At 54.4% G+C, this 13665-nt stretch overlaps 1 long non-coding RNA gene across 1 annotated transcript; it reads left to right on the top strand.

Annotated features, from left to right (window-relative positions):
* The first annotated feature begins 8787 nt into the window (after positions 1 to 8787).
* LOC145503749 (uncharacterized) lies at positions 8788 to 12405 on the top strand. The gene is made up of 2 exons (XR_014051724.1): positions 8788 to 8927; positions 12150 to 12405. It is a non-coding gene; the product is annotated as an uncharacterized LOC145503749 (long non-coding RNA).
* Positions 12406 to 13665: the final 1260 nt, after the last annotated feature.

Here is a 13665-nt window from a genome sequence, read left to right as displayed (position 1 = left end):
TGCCTTGTGGCTCTCCCCTTTCTCTGGGGACCCCTCCTTCTCCAGGACAAACAACCTGCGCTCCCACGGAACGTAAACTTGCACATCACACTATGCACCAGGCTTGTAATAGCCCCCAAAGAGGTCCACGTCCTAATCCCCAGGCCCTGTGCAGGTATCACCTTTCAAGGCAAAAGGATTCAGGAGCTTCAGCTGGGGAGGTGATTCTAGTTACCCAGTGGGCCTGATACCCTCCCAAGGATCCTGTGAGAAGGAGGCAGGAGTGAGAAAGGGCGCTACGGCCACAGGCACAGAGAGAGAGGTTGGAAAATGCTCCCCCTATGGCTTTGAAGACGGAGGAAGGGGCCACCAGTCATGGGATGCAGGAGGCCTCTAAAAGCTAGGAAAGGTAACAACAAATGGTTCTTCCCCAGACTCTCCAGAAGGCATGTGGCCCTGCTGACTTCTGGCCTCCAGAACTATAGCAGAATAAATTGGTGTTTTAAGCCTGCGGCCATCTGTGGCTGCAGGAAACTAGAATAAGCAGTGAGACCAGAACAGGAAGTCAGGTCTCCTGAAGCTGAGTTTTGCTCTACCCCGGCCTGGATTCCTATCCTATGGGCTTCTGTCCAGGGGCTCCTGGACGGGAGATTGGCTCAGTGCTTCAGGATTAATCTTCCTCTCATGACGTGCTTACAGTGGTACAAGAATATTATACACATAAGACTGTAGCACGCCAGGCTCCTCTATCCATGGGATTCTCCAGGCAAGAATACTGGAGTGGGTTGCCATTCCCTTCTCCAGGGGATCTTCCCAACACAGGGATCAAACCCGGGTCTCCTGCATTTTAGGCGGATTCTTTACTGACTGAGCCACCAGGGAAGCCCATTATACACATAAATACTATGGAAGAAATGAAATGCCATGACTGTCCCCAGGTTTGAAGCCTCTGGTGCGTTCAGGAATTTTCCTGAATGTTCAGAGGGCCATGCTCCATGCAAGTCTCCCCTTTCTCTGGGGACCCCTCCCTCTCCAGAACAAGCAGCCTGCGCTCCCATGGAACATAAACTTGCACAGAACACCAACACCAGACAAAGCTGATCAAAAACAGCTCGGTGATCACTGAGCACAGATGATGGTATGAACATCATCCAGGCCACAGAATGACCAAACCTCTCTCTTCCTGGCTGCAGGAGTGACTCCTTGCACCAGGCTCCCCTCCCTGTGGAGAAAGTTTACCAAGATTCCTGATCACAGTGCCACTGCCCTTCCTGAGAAGGTCCAGTCTGGGACTCGGACCCACCCATCACCCAGCACACGCCCGGCGCCCTGAAGTCCTTTCTTACGAGCACCCACGGCTCCCAGGTGCATCCTCCCTCTAGGAGACAAGCGAGCCGCTCACCCTTTTTCCCCACCGGGGTGCTCATGTCCATCTTGGTGTGGGGTGGGACTTTGGTAGTGGGCACCCTCTCCCTGGACCACCATGAGACAGCCCCCTTCTTCAACCCTCAGACTGAAAGGGACAGAGCAGAACAAGATGTGAGATGTAGGAGCTGAGCTGGAGCTGTGATGACGAGGCCAGGCTGGCTGGCGGAGGTGACCCGACCTGAGCAGTGGGCAGACTTGCCAGGTGGCCGGGGGGTGGGGCCTCCGGCAGAGAGCTGCAGCCTCCTGGCTCTGCACCACCGGTTCCAGCTCCAGCCCTGGAGTGATCTGCTCCCAGCCTGGCCCCAGCTGAAAGCCAGGCCTCCCGCTGGCTGACTTTAGTCCCTCTGAAGACTTGGCCTGGCCCGCCGGCCACGGTCACAGGGGCCGAGTGTGGTTGAAGTCAAGGAGTGTTCTCCACGTGCCTTGTCCATGTTAGGTTCTGAGTTTGGGCCCAGATGCAAGGGGGAGCCCCGGAGACCTCTGAGGTGGGGGCAAGCAAACCAGACCTGAAAATCAATTCTGCCAGCTGGTGGCTGAGGACTGTAATACTGTTGATGTGGTTCAGTTGCTAAGTCGAGTCTGACTCTTTGCAACCCCATGGACTGCAGCATGCGAGGCTCCCCTGTCCGTCACCGTCTCCCGAAGTTTGCTCAGATTCATGTCCATGGAGTCGGTGATGCCATCCGACCATCTCATCCTCTGCCACCTGCTTCTCCTTTTGCTCTCAATCTTTCTCAGCATCAGGGTCTTTTCCAATGAGTCAACTATAATAGTGGAAGCCCAGAGAGGGTCCTGGGAACTGGAAATAGGGTATTACCTCCTCCTGGGAGTTCAGTGAAAGCTTCCCAGCCCTGCCCCACCCCCACCCCCCCAGGGCAGAACCAGGCTTAGGACTCTGGGACCAACACACATCCCACAGGCTGGCACCTGGAACATCACACAGGCCTTGGTGCCTACCTTCGCGGGTCTTGGACTCAGTCCAGGCACTGAGCCAAGGCAGGGGCTCCTGAGAAGGTGGGCTCAGAGCACCCAGTCTGCCAGCCGTGTGAGCCAGACCCCTCCCCGTAGGAACAGCTCTGACCCACGAGTGCTGTCCCTCCGCCACACGAGTGGGGAGTGAGAAGGAAAACTTGGGGATGAAAAGGTCTGGGCTGAGGCCTTTCACAAGCAGCCAGCCCCCCATCTGCGCCCCTCCCCCCAGCGCACACTCTGAGAAGCTGGCAGCCAGCCCCCCTCCCGAACTCGGCCAAGCACCCGGGGCCAGTGAGCGGGCTTAGTGCAGCCCCGTGGTCCTGCCAAGGATCTGTCTTCAATCGCTGCTTTCCGATTTCCCAGAGAGAATAAGCCTGGCTTCTGCAGGAAACCCGGACCCAATTTGAATTTGCCTTGAAAACACTCTGCAGAAACAGTGCCTGTGGCCCTTTTCCCCCAGTGCAGCCTTCCTGGGACTGCCCCCACCCCCAATGCAAGAAGCAGAGCACAGGCCTCGGTTTGGGGGTGCTGGGAAATGATGCAGGGTTTTCAGGCGGATGGGCGTGTTGCTGGCACGCAGACGCGCTGGGACCTCTAGGACAACGTGGAGCGGAAGTGGTGACAGTGGATACCTTGTCTCTTTCCTGGTCTTTCGGGAGAAGCCTCAGTCTCCCCACTTCCCCTGTGACGTTAGCTGGAAGTTTTCTTGCAGTTTCTTTATTCCGTAGGTGAAGTTCCCTCCTATTATTATACAGCTACGAATTAAAAACATTCTTATAACTCATGAACGAGTTTGGGCACATGCTGTTGTGCATCAATTGAAATCATACAATTTTTTAAAAAAAATTATTCTGTTAACGATATGAATCATTGATTTTGACTATTAAACCAACCTCGCATCTCTGGAAAACAGCCTGCTTTGCCACAATATACAAAATCCTTTGTATATATTGCTGGATTTGATTTGCGAAAATTGCATTGAGGATTTTGCATGTATGTTCATGAGCGACCCTGGTCGGTAATGTTCTTTCTTTCCTTTTCTGGTTGTGCCATCGGGCATGTGGGATCTTAGTTTCCTGACCAGGGATCACATCCAGGCCCCCTGCATTGGGAGTGTAGAGTCTTAACCACTGGATCGCCCGGGAAGTCCCTGTCATTTTCTTATAAGGGCCTTGCCGAGTTCTGTTATCATGATAATTCTAACTTGTTAAAATAAGTTTTTGTTTTTTGTTTTTTTTAAAGTACAAATGAGTGCAAGGGCTTCCTAGGAGTCAGTGGTAAAGAATACACCTGCCAATGCAGGAGATGTGGGTTCAATCCCTGTGCTGGGAAGATCCCCTGGAGACGGGAATGGCAACCTACTCCAGTATTCTTGCCTGGGAAACTTCATGGGCAGAGAATCTTGGCGGTCTACAGGGTTGCAAAGAGTTGGACACGACTTAGTGACTAAACAACAGCAATAAGCGAGTGAAAACCAAGAACAGATCAACAGACTGGTCTCGTGGCCTTACAGTGAGAGCAAAGCCAGATGACCCACGTGGACGTTCTGCCTCGTGGTGGAGCTTAGCCAAGGTTTAGAATGAATGAATAAATGGTTACTGAATTGAGGGAAGAAGCCAAAGCAGAGATACTCTTCTTACAGTTGAGCTAATGGGGCCAGGGAGACCTGGGTAGGTGATACACGAAGGGTCAGAGTATGAGAAACCTAGGCTTTGAGGCCACGGAACTTTATCCCGAGTCCACTGTCTCAGGGCTCGTGAAATGGCAGAGACTTGGGGAGTGGGCAGTGTGGAAGAGAAACGATTCTGACACTTGTGAAATGTTGAACCAGCAGGGAAGATTCTATCCAAGACTATTGCAACAGGGAAGAGAGACCAGGCTGAACTCTGAATACAACGGATGGCTGGGGACTTACAACAGAGGAGGGGGTAAGGGGATGAGTGGATGGAAACTCACTAAGAGACATCAAAGGCAGGGGATTCCTGCTACAGCTGGGCTAGGCCGGCCCAGGACAGGGCCCAGAGGCGAGGCCTGTTGGGGAACATGGCTCGAAGCAGCCTGTCTCGAGGAGTCAGTCTTTGCAGGGGTCCTGTCCCCGCTGCAGAGACAGTAAACCGGGATGGTGGGAAGCCTGGGCTGGGTGCCTGGTGAGACACCCAGAGTGACAGCCTGGGTGCAGGCCTGGGGCCCTGCAAGCGCAGGTCCTGGGGCTGGAGCCCAAGGGGCTTTTCTGAGATGCCCACAGTGGATGCAGAGGCGCTTGTGCTTTTTCACGGTGGGTAACAATTCCTTCAGGCAGACCCAGCTGGCGGCACTTCTAAAGCTTTATTCACCTTATTTTCAGTTATTGTATCTAACGTTATTGTATTTTAACACCCGAGTAGAGGTTTACATGTTCCTTTTCTAATTCAAATAACACAGTCTTCTCATTTAGCACTTGAAGGACCTTATGGGGGTTTTAGGTGGGCAGCGATTCCCTCCAGGAACTTTCCTTTTCTGCCTCCATTTTTATCTAGCTCCACTGTCCTCCTGGCCTAGCTTCTGTCCCCAGGCGATGGACACATGTTTCTCCTGGAGAAGGGAAGGGTGAGCCCAGAAGCTTTACTGGGCATCTGTGCCCAGGCTGCTGGAGGCCTTGCACGTTCCCTGTGCCCGGTCTGTCTGCTGGCGCGTGTCCTTCAGCTCCTGGCACTCCCCTTTCACACATGCCTGCTTATCTGCTGGAAAAGCTCAGGCGGTGTGGTCCAGTCCAGAAGGAGTTGGAGGCTCAAGGGCATCATTTCTCCTCTGTCAGTCCTCCTCAGGGTGGCCTGGGGTAAGTCACTCGCCTCTTAAGGCGGGGGTCCCCCTGCTGGGGGATGGGAGGGGCCTGGGAGGATTGGGGGAGCCCAAGACCCAGGGCAGAGATGCCCAGTGAACCACCCAGACTCAGCCTGCAGTGGGCTGTATGTTGGGGACTCCCGTGTCCTTCCCTGCACTCAGCAGCTGGAGAGGTGGACTCATGTGGGAAGGTCCTCATAGATACCAGCAGAAGCCGTTCGGGAGAATTCTAAGAGGGGAGTGCAGGGACTTCCCTGATGGTCCACTGGCTGAGACCTTGAGCTCCCAATGTAAGAGGCCAGGTTTGATGCCGGGTCAGGGAACTAGATCCCACATGCCACAAGGAAGACTCAGCACAGCCAAATAAATAAATAAAATGCATTTTTAAAAAAGACGGGGCAGGGGGGAAATTCCCTGGCAGTCCAGGGGCTAGGACTCCATGTCTCCACTGCAGGGGGCACAGGTTGCATCTCTGGTCAGGGAACTAAGAGACCGCGTGCCTCGTGGGGAGGAAATACAGCCCTGCTCGCTGAGGACCTCACCCTGGGCCGCCTCTGCTGGGACTGGGCCCTGGGGGGGGCCCTGATGTGGCCTCCCGTCCCGGGACGGGGGCCCTGTCTGCCTCTTAGTTATCCCCCCTAAGCCCCGGCACCGAGTGAGGCCCTGGATGTGAGGTTGAGCCTTGAGTGCCAACACCAGGCTCAGGGCCCTGTCAACTGCAGAGGGCCTCTGGGGATGTGTGGGGACCCTGGGAACTCAGAATGCTCTCCGAGGACCTGCCAGGGGGCTGAGAGGCATACCCTAGAGAAGAGAGTAGGATGGGGTGGATCAAACGGAGGAAGCAGGGTCAGCTCAGGGGAGAACTGTGGTCCTCAAAGTCTGCAGCGCCAGTACCGCGGACATGGTTAGAAGTGTAGACCCTCAGGGCCCCCTGAATCCGTCTTTCAGAATCCTAAGAGTCCACTGAGGCCACTGCCTGGGAGGTAACGGGTCCTCCCTCCAGACACACTTGGAATCTGCAGTCCCTGGGCTGAAGGGTAAGCTGATGATTCTTATACAGATGTCAAATGAACATGTACCTGTCATGGTATTTATTTCATCAGTTTGTGAGAGGATCAGTTGTTCGGTCGCTAAGTCGTGACACTAAGTCGGACAATGAGTCGTGTCCGACTGTTTGTGACCCCTTGGACCGCAGCACACCAGGCTTCCCTGTCTTCCTCTATCTCCCGGAGTTTGTTCAGATTCATGTCCACTGAGTCAGTGATGCTATCTAACCATCAGTAAGATGTTACAAAATCAATTCAGAGGAAAAGCCAAGAGCAGACATGTGTAAGCAATCCGAAAGGCAGAATTGAATTTGCTAATAGATGCAAAGCTGGCTGCTTCCCTAGGGTAGGGGATCCCGTGTCCCTCCACCTCATGAAATTTCGTCTGCACCTTTACGGATAAGAATCTTCGTTTTTCTGTCAGTTTTCTACATCTTACAGAGTTGCAGACTTTCTCGAAGGCCAGGAAAGATACAGAGCCTTATGGGATCCGCTGATGTGCCAGAATATGCTGAGCTGTCTCTTGAAAGGGCGTCTAGTGACTCTCTTCTCCCTTCCTTTCCCCTCCCCCATTCTCCCCGACCCCCGCCCCCAGTTTACCCGCATGCCTACTTTCTGGCTGTAGATCTGCCCTTCTGAGCCTCTGGCTTGTGTGTAAAATGGGCAGACGTCCCCTTGTCCTGGGGATTAACCGAGACCCCGGTGGAGCTTTTGGCACAGTGAGTCTGGCCCCTGGTGGGGGCCCCGAGCCTGTGGGATGAGCAGGTGGGCGGGCTGAGCGGAGGCGGCGGTCCCTGGGGCCGGCACAGCCTCACACACACACACACACACACACACACACACACACACACACCGTGCTGCACTGCCAGTCTGCGGAGGGACAGGGGTGAGGTCCCTGCCTCCCCACTGAAGAGGTGGCCCGCTGTCAGCAGGACGTTTTGGGTAACACGTTGGCCTGATGACGCTTGAGACCACACTAGAGGGTTTGAGAGGAGAGGTGTGGGTGGGAGGGGCAGGTGTTACCGATGATGCGGCTGAGTTTTCCGTGGTCAGAAGGAGAAAGGGGAGGAGACGGCGGAATGATGCTGTTAATAGTGCACTTTTGTCCCCAGCGGCAGAGGCGTGAGCCCTGCCCAACTCACCCGGGGCCCCAGCAGCGTCCACGCTTCCTGCTCTGTCCGGCCTCCCGTCTTCTGCTCTGAACTCTCTTTGATCAGCGGAAACCAGAGGAACTCGGGAGGCTGTGCTCGGGGCTGGCGTTCGGCGAACTGACTAACGCTGCTTCTGACTCACCCTTGGCCCTGGGCGAGCCCCTGCCCTTCTCTGAGCTGCCAGTTAAGAGGGCTGGGCCTAGACATTCCAGCTTTAAAAATGTTGAAATCCACAGAAGCTTTCCTTTAAACAGTCTTTGGTGGAAATCCTGTATGTAGCAATGATACGATCAAAGCATTTAAATTTTTTCTTATCAGGTGGCGAAAAATTTCCTTTATGAAGATGGGGAAAATGCCATGGCGAACCAATTGGGGCAGAGATGAGACACCCGCCCAGCCCCCCGCCCCCCCATCCCAAGTGCAAGAAAAGATGGGTGAGTCTTAAGTTCTGATGAACAAAAGCATCATGGGACGTAGACATGACCTTCCGTGGGTTCCCTGTGGTTCTGTGTGTATTGTGAGCAAGACACCACTGTCCTTGGTTTCTGACCATCTCTTCAAGGCTTTTGGGTAGTGATGTATTAGTTCCCCTGGTTCCTGTAATAAATGACCACAAACTGGGTGGATTGAAAACAAAAAAAAATTTATTCTTTCACAGTTCTGGAAGCTGTAAGTCCAAAATCAAGGTGTCAAGAGGGCCGTACTCCTTCCAAAGGTTCTAGGGAAGAGTCCTCCTGGCCTCTTAGCTTCTGGTGACGGCCGGCCACCTTGGCTTGTGGCAGAATGCCTCCAGTCTCTGCTCCCGTCTTCACACGGCCGTCTTCCCTCTGTGTGCCCGTGTCCAGGCTTCCTTCTTCTTGCTAGGACACCAGTCATGGTGGATTAAGAACTCATCCCTGTTGGCTCAGACTGTAAAGACTCCGCCTGCCAATGCAGGAGGCCTGGGTTCGACCCCAGTGTCGGGAAGATCCCCTGGAGAAGGGAATGGCACCCCTCTCCAGTATTCTTGCCTGGAGAATCCCACGGACAGAGAAACCTGGTGGGCTACCGTCTATGGGGTCGCTAAGAGAAGGACACGACTGAGCAACTAACACTTTCACTTCACCAGTTGAGGAGGATCTCATCTTAACTTGATTAAGTCTGCAAAGACCATATTTCCAAATAAGACCATTAGCATGTTCGCAGATTCCCAGTGGAAGTGAATTTTGGAAGGATGCCATTCAAAACAGCGTAATAGCCTGGAAATACAGAGCCCCTTTGTCCCTCCAGAGCAAAAGCCAGGCATGTTTACTGCCCAGGAAAGACTCAGTTTCCCTGAGGCCAGAGCTCCTCTCCTAGAACACAACCACGGACCACGCAGGTGCCATCTGGCCCTCTGTGGGGCTTGGAGCTTGGGGAACTGGCCCACAACGATGCTGATACTTGGCTCCTGCTGCTGCCGTGAGCCGTAGACCATCCTCTGTTCCTGCTCCAGGCATTTTGTGTCTTTGCCAGCATCCATGGAACCATGGCGGCTCCCACTTGTGAGCTGGTAGGTAGGGTGCATCTCCGACCGTCCCAGGTCCTGATGGGGTGGAACCTCTGGCTGAGTGAATGACTCCACATAACACAGAGGAGGGGAGTGTGCAAACGCTGTGGTGAGAATCAAGGAGGAAAGCACAGGATGCCCGGGTGAAGATCTGCCGAGGAGGGCCTGCGGGACCGGATGCCCAAGGAGGAACCCCAATAGCTGAGCAGTGGGCAATGCAGAGGCCCTGCTGGGAGCCCCTCAAGTCTCAGTCAAGTTCTGACTCTCACTAGTGCCCTGTGCGGGGAGATGGGGTGGGGTGGGGGCACGGAGGGGAGGTGGTAAGCCTGAGAAGGTGCTACAATCATACTTCTGGGTGGGTGTGGGTGTGGGGTGAACCCCCAAACTCTGGAGGACCCGGGAAGAGCTGGCTTCTGCTTTCATGTGACCTGGCTCCAAGGAGCTGTTTTGCTACAAGGAAGGCCCAATACCTGTCTGCTCCCTCCACCTTTGGGACCTCCAGACCTCTGTGATTTGGACCCAATGGCTTCTGTCTGATTCTGATATTTTGGGTTTTGAGCAAAAAAAATCTCCTGGGGGCAGGAATGATGGCTGCTGTGGCACCAGCCCTTGCCCCAAGCCTCCCACTCACTTCCTTACTGACCCTATATAGCTGCTGAGCCTGTCTCAGACCAGTTATTGGGTGTGAAACGCTTTGACAGACATTTAATGCAGAAGATGAAAAACCAATGCCAGGACGGGGCATGGCTAAGTGCAAAGAGCTAGGGCTTCACAGTGGAAGCTGTGGGTTCTAATTCTGCCTCGGTTGCCTCATCTTTGAAATGGGAATGAAATGAGTACCTGGCTCATGTCCAGGTCAGCAAGATGTAGACCATGGCCACTCAGAAGCTTCCACTCATAGGATGGTTGTGAGGAGGACATCAATTAATTAAGGCAAAGCAGCTTGTACTCAAGCCTCCCATCCCCCACAACCCTCAAGACCTGAAGGTCAATCCCCCTTCCCCCTAACCCCCTGCCTCCAGGCAGCAGGGCACATGGGGACAGGCAGACAGTGTCCAGCTCCCGGAGGAGACATGGGAGAAGGTAAGGCGGTCATGAGGGAAGGGGGTGTCTGTGCCCAGGGGCCTCTGCCAAGCCCTGCTCCCTGAGGGCCCAGGACCACATCCCCGGGCGCTGGGAGGGGGTCGGAATGGATGAGAGAACCAGGAGACCCCGGCTGTGGGCTTCTCAGGGTTGAGGTGACAGCACCTGGGCCTGGGGGGTTGACCAGGGTTCTCTGGGACGCTGTGTCTGGACTTTCTCTGAGCCAGGGCTTGGACCTGGCCCCTTAGCAGCGAAAGCACAGAGTCCGAACCACTGGACCACCAGGGAAGTCCCTTAACTTCGTTTTCGTTAAAAACTGGCCTCGGTATTTCTGGGGTCGGCTCGTCTATTTGGGTCCTGCGTCGCGTCGCAGCTTAGAAATCTCCATCTCGTCCTCCAGGACTGGCCGCTTCTGGGAGGTGCTCGCAGCCTCTGTGTCCACCAGCCGTCACCTCCTCGTGGCCACTGGGTTGCAGCGGGTCAAGAAGGGGGCAGAGACTGGCCGGTGAGGCCTGTGAGGCCTCCGGAGCAGTGTCCTAGCCCTGGCTTCCGTGGAGGGTGGGCTGCGGAGGTGACCGCGGCTCCCAGCTCTGTCAGCTTCCCACAGCTGCTTCCTGCCGGGGCTGCCTGACAGGAACCCAGCCCTCCTGGGCGCCCCCAGGACAGGTGCGGACACGCTCCTCAGGCTGACCCCGCCCCAGGGGCTCAGGGCCTTTGTGGGCCACCCTGAGGGAGGCCGGGAAGCAGAAAGATCCCGCCTCCCCGTCCCCAGCTCACAGAATCTCACCATGTGACTCTCCCTGAGCAGTTTGTAACCTACAGTAAGCGCTCAGGAAACAGATTTTCTGAATGTGATCTCCTGGTCCGGGGCCCATCTCTCTTCCAGAGCCTGATGGTCGCCTGGTGAGAGGTCACTTTGTCTGACTTTTTTCTCCATCCCCAGCCCCAGGCCAGCCCCAGTGCTGAGGACATGAGGCAAACAGGGCCAGTGAGTGAGCGGATGAGTGGCCAGGGCCTCCCTGCGATGGGCCCCCGGCTCTCCTGGGGGCTGGGGGAGCTCTCGGCCTCTTGGAACTGGCCACGGTGCTCTGGCCCTGGCATCCTTCCGTCTGGAAGCAGAGCTGGGGATCCCCCAGGGGAGGCCCTGGGCCTCTGAAGTGGGGAGAGGTTCTGAGACCCATAGATCCTGACAAACCCCATCTGTCCTCAGCCTCCAAGCCGCGTGGTTGCCGGAAGGGACATGTAATTTAAAAAAGGTTTCTCTTGTTAAGCGGAAACTTCTGCCAGGCACAGAGAAATAAATGATGCTAATGAAGTCCAGGAGCCCAGCGCGTTTGATCTGCTGCTGTTCTGGGAAGAGGCAGAAGGCGCTTTGGACCAGGGAACAGCACATCACCGCAAAGGCGGGCCTGCAGGGCGCCGGGCTGTGAGAGGCGATAATGTGGTGACCAGTCAGCGCCTGTGCCCGCGGTCCACGTGTCCTCTTGTGGTCCTCCCAGTGCCCTCATTTACGGGATAGGAAGCCAGAGCTGTAGATCTGGATCTATGGGCTTCTTAGAACAGGCAGCATCCACCCGCAGGCCCCTAGCACCCCTTGACACTGACCCCAGACAAGCCAGGAGGAGACGATGCCCAGGGCGCCGGTATCGTGGGCAGAGAAATACACACTCATCCTCCTGGGTTGTCCGAGGAATGGCTCTCGGTCCAGGGGATCTCCTTCCTGTTTCAAGTCGCCAACATCAAGTGGTAACACGTGTGCGTATGAGGGATGCTGACAAGGAAGCGTGGTACCTCTGGGGAAATGTTGTTGTTGTTTAGTTGCTAAGTCGTGTCCGACTCTTTGCGACCCCATGGACTGCAGCATGCCAGGCCTTCCTGTCCATCACCATCTCCCGGAGTTGGCCCAAGTTCAAGTCCATTGAATCAGTGATACTATCTAACCATCTCATCTTCTACCGCCTCCTTCTCCTTTTGCCTTCGATCTTTCCCAGCATCAGGGTCTTTTCCAAAGAGTCAGCTCTTCACATAAGGTGACCAAAGTATTGAAGCTTCAGCTTCAGCATCAATCCTTCCATTGAGTGTTCAGGAGAGAATGCAAATGTCTACAGTCTTGTTGGAGGCCTGTTTGGTTGTCTGTTTCAGGAAGTGAGCTGACTCAATAATTCCACGTCTGGAAACGCACGCTAAGGAAATATTCTGAAACTTAGGAAAAGCTTCACCCTGTTCATCAGAGGAGAAGACAGGCGCCATGTCAAAGCCCAGCAAAATGAATCATGAGGTGACTACACATCCCTTCTGTGGAATATGACGCATCCATCAGAATTGGGTTTATGGTGTTTAAAGACACGGAAAAGTGCTTATGCGATCATAGTAAATTAAAACCCACTCAGATTCAAAATATCGTATGGGATGTCACTGAGCCATGTAGAGATGGAGAAAAGGCCTCAGAGCAGCAGGTCCTGTTGGTCTCCGTGGTGGGCTTTGGGTCCTGACAATGTGGGAAGCTTCTGCTCTTGCTAGTTTTCCAAATTAGCATGTTCCCATCATCTGGTAAGTAATGTGTATTATTTTTGGATTTCCCTAGTGGTCCAGTGGTTAAGAATCTGTGCTATCGTTGCAGGGGGTGCTAGTTTGGTTCTTGGTCAGATTCTGCATGCCCTACGTTGCATGCATGCTTTGTGGCAAAAAAAAAAAAAAGAGAGAGAGCGAAATGGGTATTATTTTGATTGTGGGAGACCACATACGTGCAGTTACTCAGTGGACCAGGGGCAACAGCACCACTGATTAAAGAAGCACCTGTTTTGCGTCATAACCAAAGTAACTGCGAAGCAGGTTGTCTACCGCAGTCTCTTGGCAAAAAGCGGCACTGCGGATGGAGAGCCCCGTTCACAGCTAAACATCTGAGAGTTACCTCCCCGTCGCTCACGTGCTCAGTATCTGCTGCTGTCTCTGGCGCTCCAAGACTCTGCTTCCTCTTCTCCTCCCTACATCTCCCACTCCCTGGTCTGAGCCCCTTCTGGGCTTCCCCTGCTGGGTCCGCTCAGCTCAAATCAAGCCAACCTCTCCAGCTTCTGTCTCTGTCTGCCCATTTCACAGATTCTGCTGTCGAAGGAAGCTTGGAGATCTGGGTGGAGGAAATGAGCAGTTTGCAAACAATTGTAATAGCTGTGTGTATTTTGCCTCGACACCCTGGTCACAAGGAATCGTTAAAAAAAAAATTAAGATAACACTCTGATCCCTTCAAAGCCGGCCTTTACAGCAGGTATCTTCTGGGGCCCTCATCTCAGGTCCGATGCTCAGACCTACCTGGGCTTGACCCTGCTTTGATCTCAGTCCTTCCTTTCCTCACTCCTCCAGGTTTCCAGCACGTATTATTCCTTCTGCCCTCTGTCCTCGCCACGCCCCAGCTCCCCTTAGCTAGACGCATCCATTTTTCCTTCTGGGTTTCAGATGAAAAAACACCTCCTGTAGGAAGCCCTCCCCTTCCCTCCCTGTTCTCATGGAGGCATCAGCTGCATTTCCCTCCAGGCCTTGTGGTGAGAAGGAAGTAACTAAGCCATTCTGCCCTGGGCTTATTCCCTGGGGCCGCCAGGGGATCCAAGCCCATGGCACGGGTTTGGTTGCTCTTTGGCCCTTCCATGTGGGGCGAGGAGCCAGG

The sequence above is a fragment of the Giraffa tippelskirchi genome, chromosome 4 (genome assembly GCF_054371585.1).
Source record: "Giraffa tippelskirchi isolate mGirTip1 chromosome 4, T2T-mGirTip1v1.2.pri, whole genome shotgun sequence".
Taxonomy (NCBI): Eukaryota; Metazoa; Chordata; class Mammalia; order Artiodactyla; family Giraffidae; genus Giraffa; species Giraffa tippelskirchi.
This window is presented reverse-complemented; position numbering and strand designations above follow the sequence as displayed.